Below are 19037 nucleotides of genomic sequence, written 5' to 3' on the forward strand. Positions count from 1 at the left end.
CCTCAGCCAAACCACACTAGCCTTAGTTGGACCTCAATTTCCTTGTCTATAAAATATGGACTGTTGTATTCACCTTTCACAGAGAGTGATGTGAGGAACCACTAATGAAAAGCAGCCAACTTAGAAAAAAAAAGACAAGTGTTACAAAAATGCTTAATAAGTCCAAATTACAGCCAAGAAAGATGAACTATGTGTGTGTCAAATGCTCAAGTGTGCAGTGGAAAGGTTTCAACTATAAAATTTTATGATCTGGAGACCCATTTTCACTAGGACTATCTGTCCCAGCTAAATCTGAGGCTGGCGTGACAGTCCTGCTCACCAATTAAGAGATGACAATCTGAAATCACCTCTGCTCAAAGGCATGTTCCTGCATCTCGCCTTGGGCTCACTTCCACAAGAAGCCTTCCCTGAATCTGAGGACACCAGCCCACAATTTATAAAATCACATTCTGAAACTAAGCTCTGGAGGAAATTAATCTGTGGTTTAAATGTGTGGTTTTTTGTTTTTATTTTGTTCTGTTTTTTAAGAATTAGATGGGGGAAAAAAGAATTGCATGTAAAAGAGAGAGAGAGACCATTGAGTCTTCCCATCTATATTCTTCAGATATTGCAAAAGACCAAACTCTTTAGATGGAAATAAAAGAGTTATTGTTAATAATAGCCACCACTCATCGAGATCGGGCTATGTGCAAGGTGCTATTCTAAGTATTTTGCAAGCATTAGCTCATTAGTTCCTCTCCCCAGAGAGTTGTAATTATCCCTTAGTATATCTTATTTCTCAAAACTTGAGTTTGGAGAGGCTAGGTCCTGCCCATCTATAAAGCCACAGAGCTTGAATTATATCCTAGGCTGATACAAATTTAGGTTTATGCTCATTGCCTCTGAACTGCTCTATTAAAAGACCTCTTACGCTGCCATCTTCTTGCTGGACTCTTGATTTGTCACCCCCACCCAGCTCTTCTGCTCATATCATCACTGGCATGTGAAGTTGCCATTTCCAAAATGTGAATCAGTCAGGATAGGAAGGTTAATTTATTTTAGTGGATATGTGTCAGTGACACTATTTTTAAAGAGTACATCATGGCGACTTGCACATCACACAAAATCCCTTCATTGGGTCATGCCAATAAAACCCTAAAAAAGGAATGAGTGATCTGTCCCATTGAACTTGTTCCATCAAGCGCACCTGTCAGCAATTGATGGTTCGCATCACATATTCAACAATATGAGAAACATCCAGAAATTTTTCTGAAAAATGGATCCAACAGGAGGGAATAAAAATATCATTAAAATAAACCGCTTTTGGGTATGAATTGCTAAATTCTATAGTTTCTTCTTGCCATACCACACATCAAAAAAAAAATTTGGTCGTGATAGTTGTATCAAATCGTACTTTTTACATCAACAGTATGCTGAGTTTTAAAACTGAGTTCCATGCAAGTTCTGCAATTATAGCTCAGAAATTCTGAGCAAAAATATGATTCAAATTCATGTTTAAATATATTTCTTAAATTATTCTAAGACAATTTTAAAACCATATGCATATTCAAATTCACACAGCACACGCACACATCTATGCTGAACTCCAGACTTGTGTATCCAGCTGCCTACTTGACATCGATCTTAACCATAACGTGTGCAAAGTCATAGTCTTTCCTACACTGTCCCCAAACTTGTTCCACCTGCAGGTTCCACAATTCATTAGGTGCAATCCATCCTTCTAGTGGCTTAGTGTCTTTCCTAACTCATCTCTTCCCTCACATTTCACATGCAAATGTACCATCACATGACCAGTTCATATCACCTCCACTGCCCTCACCCTATGTTAGTCACCAGCATCTCTCACTTAGAGCACTGCAACAGCTTCATAATTGGTCTTCTTTCATCCGACCTTTCCCTGTGACCATCTATTCTCAACCCAGCACTCAAATTGATCCCTCTAAAATTAAGTCAGATCACATCTCTGAGATTATTTCTCTCAAAATCTTCCAAAAGGGTATCATCTTATTTTGAGTAAAGCCAAAGCCCCTTTGATGATGTACAGGACTTACTGAACTCATCCTCTATGACTGTCCCCCCCGCCCCTTGTTCACTCCACTCCAGCCAGGCAAGTCCCCTTGCTGTTACTCAAACACCAGTAGGCTGCTGCCTCAGCGCCTTTACACTTGAGGTTTTCGCTTCTTGTTCCTTCCCAGAAAATAAGTCTCTTTCTCATCTGCTTTAAGTCTTTTGTGTGTGTGTGTGTGTGAGGCTTTCTCTAACCACACAATTTATTTTTATTTTATTTTTCTAATCACACAATTTAAAGTTGAAATGTCTCACGTCAACCCCAGTGCTTTGCATTTCTGTTCTCTGCATTATTTTTCTCCACAATACTTACTACTGCCTGGTAGACTATGAATTTAGTATGTATCTGTTCATTGTCTGTCTCCTTAACTAGAATGTAAATTCCATGAGAAATACATTTCTCTTGTTCTGCTGCTCTCTTACCCAAGACATTCTGTAGCATAGATATTTGTATGAAAAAAAGCAGGATAAAGAGATAATGCAACAGCAGTGGGGACATGAGCATGACTATTTCAATGGGGTGTTCAGAAAAGGCTCTTTGAGGACATAGCACTTGAACCTGACTGTTGAGAATAGGCCAGCTATGCAAAGATCAGGTAATAAAATATTCCATGTGTGGAGACTTTAATTCAGGATAGGTTTGAAAACTTTAAAGAATAAAAAGGACCATAGAGGTAAATTATGGAGAAAAAGCAGACACAATTTTTGACAGACCTGCAGCGGTTACTATTTACTGCAGAATTTTTGCTACAGATATAAGAAAAAAGTGTCCCCACATTTTCTGTCTGGTTGTAGCAGCCTAGATTCAATGGAGGACTAGAAGGGAAAAATATGATAATATCAATTCTTAAAAATAGAAAATTTTTGCAATTCATAAATAACCTTGTAAACAGTGAAGACTTGTTTTACTCCAAAAACAAAAAGAGAAAAGAATCTAAAATTTGAGTGTCAAAGTGGTAAAAAGATTAAGGAAGTTGACAGGAGCTGTATCATAGGAATGGTAAGGAAAAGATTGCATTTTATCCTTCTGGTAATAGTGAGTTTTTGAAGCATTTAAGCAGAGGAGTGATGTGATTTGATTTATATGTTTAAAGGATTGTTTTCACTCTCCAAATAATGGATATGGGCCCATAGCAAGAGTAGACTAGGAAAGGAATTAAGAAGTTATCCCCATCTAGGAGAGATATGATGGTGGAGCAGAGTCTGAAAAGTGATAGAGCAGGTACTGCTTAGATTTAAGGAATGTACTGGAGGTGAAACTGCACATAATGGATGCAAATAGTAAAGGGCTTTTATACCAGATACACAAGGATAACCTAATATTTGTAGGTATAGTCCATCATATCAACAGGCTAAAGAAGAGTATCACATAATCATATCAATAGATGCAGAAACACTATTTGACAAAAATCTAACAACTATTTGTGATGAGAATTCTCAGTATATTATAAATAGAGGGAAATTCCCTGAATTTGATAAAGAATAACCACCCCCAAAAAACCCTACAGCTAATTAACATTATACTTACTGATGAGAGACTCAAAGCTTTCCCAATAAGATCAGGACAAGGCAAAGTTGTTTCCTTTCACCAGTGTTTTTCAACATTGTACTGGAATTCCTAGGTAATGCAATAAGAAAAGAAAATATAATAAAAGGTGTGTAGATTGGGAAGGGAGAAATAAAACTATCTTTATGTACAGATGTCATGGTCATCTTTATATACAATCTGAAAAAATCAACAAAAAAGGATTCCTGGAATAAATAATTATAGCAATGTTATAGGACACAGATGCAAAAGTCAGCTTTCTTACATACCAATAGTGAACAAGTGGGACTTGAACTTTGAAATCACAATATCATTTACATTTGCACTAAAAATAAATATATACTTAGATAAAATCTAATAAAATATCTATGATAGCTATAGGAGAAAACTATAAAACATTGACCAAAACTCTGATCAAAATTCTTAACTAAATCAAAGAACTAAATAAATGGAGAGATACTCCATGTTTATAGATAGGAAGACTCAATATTGTCAACCTGTCAGTTCTTCACACTTTGATATATAGATACCATGAAGTCCATTTAAAAATTGCAGCAAGTTACTTTGTGCATATTAACAGACTAATTCCAAAGTTTATATGAAGAGACATAACTAACACAATATTGAAAAAGAACAAAGGTGGGAGACTGATCTTACCCAACTTTAAGATTTACTATAAAACTGCAATAATCAAAACCGTGTAGTATTGATGAAGGAACAGACAAATAGATCAATAGAACAGAATAGAGAGCTCAAAATAGATGTAAATAAGTCATAAGCATAAGCCACTGATCTTTGACAAAAAATCAAAGGCAATACAATAGAGAAAAGATAGTCTTTTCAACAACTGGTGCTGAAACAACTGGACATCCACATGCAAAAAAATGAATCAAAACACAGATCTTATACCCTTCATAAAATTCAAAATTGATAACACACCTAAATATAATATACTAAACTATAAACATCCCAGAAGATAACACAGGAGAAAATCTAGATGATCTTGAGTTTGGTGATGATTTTTTTAAAAGGCATGGTCCATCACAATCCCAGATTTCAAGATATACTGCAAAGCTGTAGCAATCTAAATAGTATGGAAATGGCACAAAAATAGACACATAGGTCAATGGAACAGAATAGAGACCCCAGAAATAAATCCATGCTTTTATGGCCAGTTAATTTATAACAAAGGACACAAGAATATACAATGGGGGGAAAAGAAAGTCTCTTCAATAAATGGTGCTGGAGAAACTGTATAGCTACCTGCAAAAGAATGAAACTGGACCACTTTCTTACATCACACACAAAAATACACCCAAATGGATTAAAGACCTAAATATGAGACCTGAACCAAAAAATTTCTAGAAGAAAATGTAAGCAGTAATTTCTTTGACATAAGCCTTTGCAACATTTTTCTAGATATATCTCCTCAAGCAAGGGAAATAAAAGTAAAAATAAATTATTGGGACTACACCAAAATAAAAAGATTTTGCATAGCAAATGAAACTATCAACAAAAAGGCAATCCACAGAAGGGGGGAAGACATTTTCAAATATATATTCAATAAGGGCTTAATATCCAAAATATATAAAGAACTTATATGACTCAACATCAAAAAACCCAAATAATCTGATTCAAAAATGGGCAGAGGACTTGAACATTTTTCCAAAGATGTACAGATGACCAAGAGATACATGAAAAGATGCTCATCATCACTAATCATGAGGGAAACACAAACCAAAACCATAATATCACCTCACACTTGACATAATGGTAAAATCAAAAACATGAGAAATAACAAGTATTGACAAGTGTGTGAAGAAAATCCTTGTGCACTGTTGAAGGTAATGCAAGCTGGGGTAGCCACAATAGAAAACAGTAGGGAGGTTCCTCAACCACTTAAAAATAGAAGTACCATATGATCCAGTAATTCTACTACTAGGTTATTTACCTAAAGAAAACAAAAACACTAATTTGAAAAAATATATGCACTCCTAGGTTTATTGCAACATTATTAACAATAGCTAAGATATGGAATCAACCTAAGTGTACATTGACAGATGAATGCATAAAGATATGGGATGTGTGTGTGTGTGTGTGTGTGTGTGTTATGGGATACTATTCAGCCATTAAAAAGGATGAGATCTTGCCATTTGCAACAACATGGATAGAAACAAAAGGCATTATGCTAAGTGAAATAAGTCAGAGAAGGACAAATGCCATGCGATCTCACTTATATGTAGAATCTGAACAACAACAAAAACGAATAAACAAGCAAACAACAAGAGGAGAAAGAAATTCATAAATATAGAAACAAACTAATGGTTGCCAGAGGGGAGGTAAGTTGGGGTATGGGAAGAATGGATGAAGGGAAGTGGGAAATACAGGCTTCTAGTTATAAAATTAATGTCATAGATATAAAAGTATTATAATAGCATTGTATGGTAACACATGGTAGCTATGCTTGTGGTGAACATAGCATAATGTATAAACTTAATAAATCACTACACTGTACACCTGAAACTAATGTAACATGGTACATAAATTATACTTCAATTAAAAAAAACTAAAATGGCACAATCCATGAAACAAAGACCCAATAAACTGGACTTCATTTAAAATTAAAAATTTCTGCTGTGGGAGACACTGTCAAGAGAATGAGACTAGGAACAAAAAACATTTGCAAAAGACATATCGAATAAAGGACTGTTATACAATACAAAGGACTCTTAAAATTCAAAAATAAGTAAACAAACCACCAGATTAAAAAATGCTTCAAAGGCCTTAACAGACCCTACAGCAAAGAAAAACTGCAGACGGCAAAATAAGCACACATGAAAAGATGCTCCACTTCATAGTCATCAGGAAAATGCAAACTAAAACAATGGTGGGCTATCATTATATACCTGTAGGATGGCCAAAATCCAGAACACTGACAATCCCAACTGCTGCGGAAGATATGGAGCTATAGGCACTCTAATTCATGGCTGGTGAAAACACAAAATAGCTCAGCCACTTTGGAAGACAGTTCGGTGGTTTCTTACAAAACTAAGTGTACTCTTAGTATGGTCCAGCAATTGTGCTCCTTGGTATTTACCCAAAGGGATTGAAACTTTTATCCACACAAAAACTGGGACACAAATATTTGTAGCAGCTTCATTCACAAGTACCAAAACTTGGAAGCAACCAAGATGTTGCTCAGTCGGTAAGTGGAGACATGAACTGTGGAAGAGGCAGAGAATGGAATATTATTCAGCACTAAAGAGAAATGATCTAAGCCATGAAAAAACATGGAGGAACCCTAAATGCACGTTATTAAGTGAAAGAAGTCACTCTGAAGAGACTACATACTATATATACAATTCCAACAAAATGACATTCTAAAAAAGTCAAAACTACAGATACAGTAAAAAAAAAAAAAAATCAGTGGTTGTCAGGGGTTAGTGTGAAGGGAGGAACGAATTGGCAGAACACAGAGGATTTTTAGGGCAATGAAATTACTCTGAATGATACTGTACTGGTGGCTACATGTCATGAGAAATTTATCGAAACTCCCAGAGTGTACAACATTCTATGGACCCTAAGGAAAACTATGGGATCTGATTGATGATGATGATTCAGTGTAGATCAATTGTAACAAATATACCACTCTTGGGAGGGGGAGTGTTAATAATGGGGAGACAGGGGGTATACGGGAAATGTCTGTACCTTCTTCTAAATTTTGCTGTGAACCTAAAACTGTTCTTTTAAAAAGGTGTATTTTTTAAAATGAGGGACAAAGAGAAAGTAAAGGATAAAACCTAGATTTTTTTATCTGAACAACTGGAAAAATGGTGGTGACAATTCTGTACTGGAAACAAAGGAGGAGAGGCAGGTATTTGGGACTGGGGCAAGAGTTCCATTTTGTAAATCGCTCCACAAATGTTAACCCTTTGAAGACCAAGAACATATGTCATAAACATGTGACTGCCAATTTTTCTTTTTTTTTCTAGACTTTAGAAATAAAGACTTCAGACTTTTGAGATAATATTTCTCCTTCTGTCTTTGTGCATATCCTTGCATTGTTCTAAATTCTTTGGCATATCTATGCATACAAAGAAGTACACTCTGATAGAAATCACTTAACTGTCCAAGGTATGCTCACATTTAAAAAAAAAAGTCAGTCTTGGGAAGGTAAAGGACTGTCGGAGGTGGGGTTGCAAGTTCCACACTGGTACGAGTATCTACAAGCCCTGCAGCAAACCCCAAACTAAACCTTGGAAGAGGATAGGTACATAGAAATTCCCCCAAAAAAAAAAAGAAATTCCCAGACAGGTTTAAAGCCCAGATAGCAGTGACACTTGTCCTTCTGATCGAAAACCAGATTGCAGAAAGACCCAACTGTCTGTAGCATCCAGGGCAGATGGAACCAGGAAGGTAAGCTACAAATAATCTAGCAGAAGAGCACTGAAATTATGTTGAAGTGGTTACTTCAACAAAATGCTTCCCATAGGCCACAGAAAAACACAACCACAGGACAGAAGAGAGAGGGAGCAAAGGGAAGGAAAGAGGCTGAGACGACTCGGGAGCTGAGCCTAGAGCAGCCATAGTCAGGAATGGACTGGAAGTGAATGACCTGGGTGAGCAACCAAACACCAGTTAGGGAAACCAGTGGGAATGATTGATGATGGGGAACCAGTAGTTCTTCTCCCCACTCTGCCTGGGCACTATTTAAGCATTCAAGAGATACAAACACAACCCCGTGGGAGGAGAGAAGACTTTGCATTACCTGAAATTTGCATAAAGTCTCCTGGAGTAATAGGAGGCTTGAAATACAAAAATAAGTCCAATTAGAAAAAAACAAAATTACATATTTCGCACTCCTGATTATATAGAAAACCTTATACAATATTTAAATGGTATTAGAGTTTTCCAAAAGACCTGAATTGGTTTAGATTGACAAGGAATGTGAGCAGGTCCTCTGCTCAAATTCACTATTCACCTTCAAAACAAAACTTTCCTATTGCTCTTCTTTCAGTCTTATAACTCAGAATATTTGAAACATATCTTGGGAATGCAAGGTGAGTTTTTTAAGTTATAATCTGAAATTATTTACATGTGTGGATCAAGATTTCCTTCATAACGCCAACTAAAAATAAGATGTAGATGCAAACAGGAGGCTGAAAAAGGTATAGGACTGGCACTGATTTAAGTATTTATGTCCATCAAAATAAGTACATGCTGTTTGTCAATTGACTTTTTAATAATTGATGTGTATTTAAACTTATCAAATGCTTTTAATTGTAATGGCATTTGGAATATTATTTTACTTATTTTACAAATTGGAATGGTTTGAAAATGTCATTTGAAAAAGCACTGCTGCTAAAAATATTTACAAGATACTGTCCTATACGATATTAAAATAATTCGTTTTAAATACAAGATTTTGGCAAATATCACCTTTATTATGTGAATGGTTTCTATATGTCATTATACACATTAGCTTAATACTACTAATAGTAATTATTTTCTTTTTGTATTGTAAGAACACTTAACATGAGATCTACCCTCCTAACAAAAGTTAAATATACAGGACAGTATCGTTGACTCTCAGTACAATATTATACAGCAGAATTCTAGGCCTTATTCATCTTACTGAACTGAAATCTATTCCCATTGATTAATAACTTCCTAATCCCCCTCCCACCTAGCCCTTGGTGACCACCATTCCACTCTTTACTTCTATGAATTCGACGGTTTTGGTACCTCATATAAGTGGAATTATGGAATATTTGTTTTTCTGTGTCTTGCTAATGTCACTTAGCAAAATGTCCTCACACTCCATTCATGTTGCCACACTGTAAAGAATTTCCTTCTTGTTTAAAGCGGAATTGTATTTCGTTGTATGACTATACCACTCTTATCCATTCATCCATCGTGGACGTTTGGGTTATTTCCACATCTTAGCTGCTGTCAATAGTGCTGCAAGGAATATGGGAGTGCTAATATCTCTTGAAGATTCTGATTTTTAGTCTTTGAATGAATACCCAAAAGTGGGATTGCTGGCTCATATGGTTATTTCTATCCTTAATTTTTTGAGGGACTTTCACAGTGAATAACTATTTCTTGATTGGTGCTCTGTGCAAGGAACAGTGCTAAGAATTTGCTTTTATTTTCATAATCTTCTTCTCAGCTCTTTGAGGCAGATCCTACTGTTACCTCCATTTTAACATTTGAGAAAACACACTTACAACTGGCCCCAGCCAGAGAGGAAAGACTATGTGGAGCTACCTGACTTCAGAGCCTGGACCCACTATAGAGTTTTTTCAATAATCTGTCAAAACTTAATTTAAGAAAGATAAATAGAAAAAAGCCAGTAAGAGAGCTCTAAACACCAAAATAAGTATACAAGACATGTGTTCCTGAGTCACTTTAGAAAACAGGGGAACTTAATTGATAACCATGTGTCATTTTAAGGACATGATTCCTCCTTCACATAGGTCTTCTGGGTTATGATGATCTGAGAGAAGCTGCTGGAAAACAAAAGCTTCCCACACCTGGATGTCAGAGGCATCTAAGTTTCTCTATGGAATAACCATAATGTGAACGCTGAAGTGGTAAAGGATTTTGAGGTACCAAAATAAATGGAGAATCCCCCTTTATGACATTAGTGAGGCTCAAAAGAGCACAGTTGGAAGAGAAACACTAGATATTGGCAAAAACTGGTCGTGCCTCAAAATTTGCCTTCTACACGTGGGGCCCACAGACCTTGGAGCGTCATATCCACAGCATACACTCTGTCAGCGTTCTCGCCAGCAGCTATGTGTCTCCAGGTATAAGCAACAGATCTCAACTTCTTTATGGCAAGGAGCGTTGGCAAACCCTGGCACATCGGGGCGCGTGGCCCAAGAATGGATAGCAGGTAACCCTGTGGCAGATGGTGCCCTCTGGATTCAGATAATCCAGAGTAAATTACTGTGAGTTTTTCTCCCCATTTGTTAACTGAACATAGCATTGTTTGTTACTATGCATATTAAATGACATACAATATGCAATTCTCTTGCTTTTCCTCTATCCCATATCAACCTCAGTATCTCTCTCTGTCTCTCTGTCTGTCTCTGTCTCTCTCTCTCTCTCTCTCACACACACACACACACACACACACACACAAAACTACAGACTCATCTACTTATCTTCCTTGATAAACTGCTTAGATATCTAATAGATATTTCAAACTCAACGTGATTCAAAGTGAACTTCTAGTCTTCTCCCCACATTGCGCTGTATCCATGAGCTTCACCATATCGGTTGATGGAAACTCATGTAGAAAATCCTGGAGTCCATTTTTAACTCTTCTTTTACTCTGACAGCTGGTGCCCTAGCCTATCAGGAAATCCTGTCAGCCTTATTAGCACATCACATCCAGAATCTGACCACTTCTCACATTCCCCTCTTTACTGTCTCACTACCACCTAAGCTGTCACGATCTCTCTCCTGGATTACTACAACAACCTCCGAACAAGCCTTCCCTACTTCTGCTCTCCCCTCTCTGTCTATTTCAACACACCATTCAGAGTCACACTTTTGAAAACATAGATCACCCATGACCCTCCTTTGCTCAATACCTTGCAATGCTATCCCCATTTCACCCTCAGGGAATGACTGGCAAGGCTCCACATCACCTGCATGGCCCTCTTGCCTCACCTGCTGCCTGCAGCCACACTGGAAGTCCCCAGGTACACTCCCATCTTTGGCCCTTATTCTACTCATAGACTGTGTGGTCGGAAAGCTCTTCCCTCAACAATACTGAGTTAACTTCCTCAAACATCAAACATCACCTTCTCCATGAGGCCCTCCCTGATTGTCCTATCTAATCTATTAAATTTATCTGCCCTCTACACTCCTAATCTGAATTACCTTGTTCTACTTTTTTTTGTTTTTGCATACTTACCCCTTTTAACTTAGGCATTTATCAAATTTTTCTTATGGCCATATTCTCCTGTGAAAAAAGTAAGTTCCTAGAGGTCAAGAGTCTAGGTCTGCATTGTTTCTAATAAATCTCAAGCATGAAGAGCAAGAGCCCAGAGTACGTACGTATTCAATAAATATTAACTGAATAATAAAACAAAATGGATAACACAGCTTGACACAGAATAAATGTTAACTTTCTCTCTCTTCATTGTCTCATGAATGTTGGGTCATTTGCTACAGGGAGCACTGAGGAATTCTTAAATCTCTCTGAGTAGCTCAAAGAGCAGAATCTAGAAGTCTCTTGATTCCTGAGGAAGACTTTGGAACAACTCAGATAACTTCAATATCTTTAAAAAACATTTAACAGAACAGCTGGGGGTGGCTCAGTGGTTGAGCTCCTGCCTTGGGATTAAGGCATGATCTTGCAGTCCTGAGATGGAGTCCTAGGATCGAGTCCCACATCAGGCTCTTGGCAGGGAGCCTGCTTCTCCTTCTGCCTGTGCCTTTCATGAATAAATAAATAAAACCTTTAAAAAACATTTTGCATTTTAGTAAAATAAAATGTTTGATAATGTGACAAGTGGTTGGGGGAAACAAGCATTCTCATGCATTTCTTGAAAGAGCAATAACTAGTTCATCTTTAAAAGGCTATTTCTGGGACACCTGGGTGGCTCAGTGGTTGGGTGTCTGCCTTTGGCTCAGGATGTGATCCCGGGGTCCTGGGATCAAGTCCCATATCAGGCTCCCTTGCGTGGAGCCTGCTTCTCACTCTGCCTATGTCACTGCCTATCTCTCTGTGTGTCTCTCATGAATAAATAAATAAAATCTTAAAAATAAATAAGTAAATCAAAGGCTATTTCTAATACTCCTCAAAATTATAAATACACAGTCTTTGATTCATCAGTTGTACATCTAGGAATTTCTCCTACACAGATAGTCACATATGTATCAAGAAGAATATATGAGAATATATTTTCCTTTCAACATTGTTTTAACAGCCAAAGACAAGAAACAATCTAAATATCCACTGGTAGGAGACTGGTTCAATAAGTTTGAGGACAATTATAATGGAATATTCTGTAGCCATGAAAGAGAACAAGGTAGATGTATGCATACACAGTCTAAGGAAAAAGCAAATCCCAAAGCACTAGGCATCACAAACTTCTATTTGTATAAAAAAAAGTAGATACCCATAGAATATCTCTGAAGAAATAATTAAAAACACAGTAATGACTGTTACATTAGGGGAAGAGAATTGGGCTCTGGTAAACAGTGCTGTAATGGAGGCCTTTGCGCTGTATACCCTTCCCCACTGTTGGAATCTTTAGCCAAATGGAAATGCCATTTATTTTAAATCAATCGAGTTTAAAATTCACCTCTCCCTTGAATACAATGGTTTTGGAGAGTTACTATTCCTCAAAGTTTCTTTAAGTCACTATTTGCTTTTTAAAATTTATCTTTTTAATTTCTCCAAAACTAGTCCTATTGTGGTTTATTGCTCTTACCATAAACTAGGTGTTATTGGAATGGAAGCAGTTTATCATTTTCTCCTTCACTCTTTTTGGTGTGCAAATATGATGATTGACACTGATGATTCCAGTACTAATAATAACCTTGACAATTAGAATCTAGTCTCCATCACATGGGACAGGTCAGGAGTCCTTTGGGGACAGAAATGCTAGCTCTGTTTCTAGTCTCTCTTCCTGCTCCTGTATGGGGTGGGGGGTGGGGATCAAAACACAGCATGTTAGGACACCATTCTTCAGAGGCATGGAAATTGCTTAGGGAGTTGAGATGTAGTGGATTCTAATCTTTATTTCCGGGCCTTTGGTGATCTCACTCAAAACTCTCCTAACTCAGCCTGGGCCCCTGTTTTCCTGTTTGCGAAGTAAAAAGTTTATACCTCCTAAGTTCACACAAACACTGTAAGGTAATGAGCATAATTGCCAAATATAATACACGCCACTGTTTCTCAATCCAACAACAAATGTGCCAAAACAGTGGCAGGAAACCATGTCTTAGAAAACAAAGCTGAAAAAAAAAACCCTTAAAGGTCAAGGATTACAGCATTGACTCCCACTCACTTTAGCCTTTGCTTTCTCAAAGGATGATGTCACTGAAAAACCGTGGACTTGGAATCTGACAAATCAGAGTATAGACCGTTCGACTGAGAGTCCCTCTCAGCCAGGGGCTGGGTATCATTTCTGTGATGCGGTCAGTGCTCCCAACAGAACCTGCAATCTGAGATCACTCAGAAGGCTCCCCGGACCACCCTCTCCATTCTCATGACTTTCATAACTACCCATTCATAGATTCTCATGCTTTTCTATCTCAGACCTCTCATTTACACCCCAAGGCAGGGGCGCCTGGGCGGCTAAGTCAGTTGAGCATCCAACTCTTGGTTTCTGCTCAAGTTATGATCTCAGGACCCTGTGCTCAGCCTGAAGTCTGCTTTTCCCTGCTTTTCCCTCTCCCTCTGCCCACCCCGCCCCCCGCCACCGCTCTCTCTCTCTCTCTCATACACACAAATAAATAAAATCTTTTTTAAAATAAATAAATAAATAAACCCCAGGCATATTTATGCAAATTAACATCCCATCCTACATAGCTAAATGATATCTTAACAATACATTCAAAGCCATTGTTATAAATGTCCCCCTTAAACCTGATCATCTTCCAAGTTCCCCGAGCAAAGAATGGCCCTCTCGTCCAGCAAGCTTTGTAGGCAGAAATTTTAGAACCATCTGTGTCACCTGCCTCTTCCTCATCCCCATGTCCAAGCCATCAGCAAGTCCTCTCGGTTGGACCACCTAACTAGCTCTTTAGCCCGTCACTGTTCTCCACTGACCTTCAGTGCCATCCCTGCGCTAGGCCAACTGTTTTCTCTATCACCAGACCTATTAGAGTAGTTTCCTGCATGGTTTATATTCTTCTCCTGCTTTCCACATTGCAACCAGAGTGATCATGTCAGGCTCATGCCTGAAAGTCCTGAAGGCAGGCACTGTTTTCAGGATAAAGACAAAGACAGGCAGAAAGACATGTATTTCTAGCTTCACATCTCATCTGTCTCTTTTCTTTCTCTTTCCTCCTCTCTCTCTCTCTCTCTCTCTCTGTCTTCCTCTTCTTCCACCCTCCCCCCAACCCATACACACACATATACAGCTACTCCAGTCACACTGGAATCTCCCCATCTTTCTTACTTGACGTACCTCGTACCTCTGTCTGCCACAAGGCCTTTGCACTTGCAGGTGCCTCTTGGGATATATTCTTTCTTCCCTCTCCATTTTGTCTCTTACTCATCCTACACATTCAGTCCAGGTATCATTTCAACGAAAAAAATCTTCCTTTCCTTCTCTGAGCTGGTTAAACATTCTATCATTCATTTTCCCTCTAACAGGGATCTCTCTATCCTAACATTTCACCGAGTTGCACTTTTACATTTATTTAAGTCATTGTGTGGTTTGTGTGTATTTTTCCACTTCCTGAAGTACCCTGAAAACAGGAACTGGGCAGGTTTTCGCTCGTCATTACACTACTGCCTGGCTCATGAAGGCACTCAGTGAACACGGGGTTGTGGGGGGATAAAAAGATAAGCAAGCTCTAACATTCACTCTGTGCGATCCCAAGCAAAAGCTCAAAACTTCTAAGTGAAGTATCTTTATCTGTAAAACTAATATCAAACATAATGGATATACCAGATTTGAGAAAGGATTACATAAAAGTGTATCATGCAATTTTGAGCCCTGTGCCTAGTAATATATATCGACTCACTTCTCCATAACCCCTCATCTAGTAGACTGCATAATTAAAATGATATTTTCAATAAACAAATAATTTATTAAAGACATGATTTGCTTAGATAATGCAGGGGTTCAAACAGTTGGAGTAAACAAAATATGAAAGACCAATTTTCAGGCTCTTTTGGAGGTTAGAAGTGGTAGAAAATACAGAGTAGAAAAATAAAATGATAATGTGAGTTACACAAGAATATCATCCAACAAATCAAACTTTTTCACAAACCCACGCAGGATTAATTGCCAAATAAGCTAAAAGTACTGTGAGTTCAGGGAAGACGGAGATCATTCAAAGTGGAGGTGGGGAGGACTTGGGTGCGGTCTCATAGGACACAGAGAAGAGGTGGGTGAACAACTGCCAGTGTGTGTGAGTAGGGGGTTGGTCAGCTCTGGTAAGAGGAGAACAAAGGGAACAAGATTACTCAAGAACAATGGGGAGACCAGGATGCCTGGGGCAGGGAGTCAGAGTAGATAAGGCTGGGAGCAGAGTTAAGAACCAGGTATATGAAGTTTTGAATGCCAAGGTAGAGAATTTTGACTTTCTTCTCTGAACGGAAATAGTGAGAATATAAACTTGTACAAGTCTAGGGGCACGTGGGTAGCTCAGTAGTTGAACATCTGCCTTCGGCTCAGGTCGTGACCCCGGGGTCCCAGGATCGAGTCCTGCATCAGGTTCCTCGCAGGAAGCCTGCTTCTCCCTCTGCCTGTGTCTCTGCCTCTCTCTGTGTGTGTCTCATGAATGAATAAGTAAAATCTTTAAAATAAATAAACTGTAAAAATCTACATGTATCATAACCATTTTGAAATTAAAACAATACAATATGGCTTCCTCAATTCCATCCCTGAGCTTCTCCAAAATCGCACTTCAAAAGAAGAAAGGGAAGGAAGGAAGGAAGGAAGGAAGGAAGGAAGGAAGGAAGGAAGGAAGGAAGGAGAGAAAGAGAGAAAGAGGGAGGGAGGGAGGGAGGGAGGGAGGAGAAGGAAAGGGAACAGACATCTGGCAAACAGCCTATGCCTCATAAAGGTTTCACGTTGCGTATAAATGTGTGGTTGAATCGTATCTCCGTGACTCCCTAAAGTCTGCAGATAAAGAGCATGTTGGCTTTTAGTGTCTTGGGGGACGTCATCTGTGCTCCAGTGTCTGCCTCTGGCACTCTCTTCACTGGATCTGTCCAAATCACAAGTTACTTGCAAGGCCCACACACACAGCCAAGGGACACCAGGCCCCAGATGGGATGTTCATGTGCAGGACAACAGTCCATGAAATCTTTTGTGAATTAGCCCAAAGTATTCTGATTCATGGGCTGGGTCTGGGTGACCTATTTTGCCAGCTTCACTGCCTCCTCCGCCACGCCTGCCACCGTCCATTGACCCTCAAACCTCAGCATCCCAAGAAACACCTAAAACAAAGAACAAGTAGTCTTCTACGGAGTTAAGGGGACAAGTTCAGTGCGAAGAAAATGATGTGTGGGGTGTGTGAGTGTCTATATGTGTATGTGCATATGCGTGTGTGTTCAGGTACGTATATATCATGAAGGCCATCTTCTTTGTATAGACATGGGGAATTTCCAGGTAAATGCAACTTAAAAAAAAAAAAACATTAATTTCATCATCAGCCTTCAATGCTCTACTGTTCTGACTGGGTATGCGAGAATATGAACTGTGCACCTTTCTGTGTTTAATCGCTTGGCCTTTCTGAGATTCTAGCATGTGAGCAAAGTCCACAAAATCAAGCACTGTCTTATGAGACTGCCATCCATCTACTCCCTGGTGGAAGAGGAATTCCCTTCACCCCTTGCCTCCTATGAACAACAGCCATACATCTTCCCTTAAGAGGCCCCCTGGCCACCTGACCTCAGGAACTCTTTCAGATTGATTGAACTCCTTTCTCTGAAAGTGCACTTTTGACTGCCAGCACTACCCGTTAGTTCCCCTGACCAGCTCAGGTCCACCCAAAGTATAGCCCCCTAAACTTTTATTCATGGCGTTTATCATCATTCAAGATTGTATATTCTGTTTGTTGTATTTGTAATGTTTGTGTTCCTCAGTGGGCCATAGCTCCATAGGAACACTGTATCCTCAGTGTCCATCCCAACAACCAAACACTTAAGTGATACTCAATAAATCTTTATGGAAGAAAGAAGGAGAGAAGAAAGAAAGATAGATAGAAAGATAGAAAGGAAAGAAAGAAAGAAAGAAAGAAAGAAAGAAAGAAAGAAAGAAAGAAAGAAAGAAAGAAAGAAGGAGTTGGCCAAAACTTCCTTCCTTCCCAACTGGCTCCTTTAATACGTATTCTTTCTTCTTATATCAGTTCATGAAATCCCTGGCTAAAAACTACTGGCTAAAAACAAACACCTATTCTTGGTGATTCTTAAAAATAGACAGATCTAGAACGGAGGATTAAAGCCTAATATTTACCTAAGTGGGGCATCATCAAGCTATCAAAAGCCAAGACTGAATTTAAATTTATTGTGTGTGTTACACATGGATTAGTAAGAACCAGGGATATGCAGCTTTGAAATGACATGCGCTGATTATAACAAAGGTAGACACAAGTTGCTGTGAGACTAAGGTGCCAGAAAGGTGGGGTCATACCTGGGGAGTGAGGGAAGCCAGGACACATGAGCTCTTAGAAGTCTCTGGCATTTGTTCTGGGCTTTGAAGACTGGGTGGTGGGACGAGAAATTCAGGGTAGCAGAGGCAACAACAAGGAGAGACCCGGAGATAGGAAAAGCTGATGAGCCAGACAGCCAGGAAAGGTTTGGGGGGACTGGGAAGGGAGGCATAACCCCGGACGCTGTAGGACCCTGAGCTAGAGAGATAAATTCTCTTCGTGATCCCCCAGGGAAGAAGCAGAGAAAGAAGACAGCAGGACCTGGGCAGGTTTAGGGAGGAAACACAATGAAGGACCCCGCAGGGCTGGGGATCCAAAGGACAGGCGCTTTAATACCTGTTATTCCGGGTACCTGGTGGCTCAGACAGTTACGAATCTGCCTTCAGCTCAGGTCATGATCCCAGGGTCCTGCTCGGTGGGGAACCGGCTTCTCTCTCTCTCCCCCTGCTTGTGTGCTCTCTTGCACATGCGCTCAAATGAATAAATAAGATTTAAAAAATATATACCAATTGTTCCATGGTCTGCCTTTGTCATGTTGAACAAGGTTATTCAACCTCTTGGAGCCTCAATATCATCATCTGAAACAAGTAATTTAATACCCACTTCAATATAAAGGCCCACAATAAGACCAAAAGCAAAACACTATGCCCAATCCCAGCCCATAGCTGGGCTTTAAAACACTGTGTTTTCTCTTCCTTGGGAGTTTCATTTCACTTCCTTGAACTCCCCCCCAGTCTCGGTCTAGTCAGCAGCACCAGCCTCACCCTGGTCCCCCATCGCCCCCCCCCCCCCAAGGGACCAATGTCAGCTACTAGGTCATAATGGCTGTGGATGACTCTTTTGGCACTGCCTGAATCCAGCCGTCATCCCCGATCTCTGCCTACCTACATGTTTCTCTTCCTCAAATGGGAACATTATCAAAAGGTTTCAGTTCTCTGTTTGTAATTGCTCGGTTAAGGACTAGGTTCCTTTCACCTCCTGCCCAGCCCACATCCTCCCCAGCCCTCACCACAACCGACACTCAAACATCCACGCCAGCAGATGGGAAAAGGAATGTGTGACGTTC

At 39.3% G+C, this 19037-nt stretch overlaps 1 long non-coding RNA gene across 10 annotated transcripts in view; it reads right to left on the minus strand.

Annotated features, from left to right (window-relative positions):
* LOC144322215 (uncharacterized) overlaps positions 1 to 18728 on the minus strand; it is a 178786-nt gene extending 160058 nt beyond the window's left edge. For 9 of the 10 annotated variants that reach the window (XR_013387795.1, XR_013387798.1, XR_013387791.1 and 6 more), the window contains exons 1-2: positions 18308 to 18728; positions 3596 to 3685 (exon numbers count right to left, since the gene is read on the minus strand). This is a non-coding gene — a long non-coding RNA (uncharacterized LOC144322215). Of the gene's footprint in view, positions 1 to 3595; positions 3686 to 14772; positions 15007 to 18307 lie in introns of those variants that run through there. The other variant, XR_013387793.1, reaches the window with a different exon arrangement.
* Between the last annotated feature and the right edge of the window lie 309 nt (positions 18729 to 19037).

The sequence above is a fragment of the Canis aureus genome, chromosome 10, assembly GCF_053574225.1.
Source record: "Canis aureus isolate CA01 chromosome 10, VMU_Caureus_v.1.0, whole genome shotgun sequence".
NCBI lineage: Eukaryota > Metazoa > Chordata > Mammalia > Carnivora > Canidae > Canis > Canis aureus.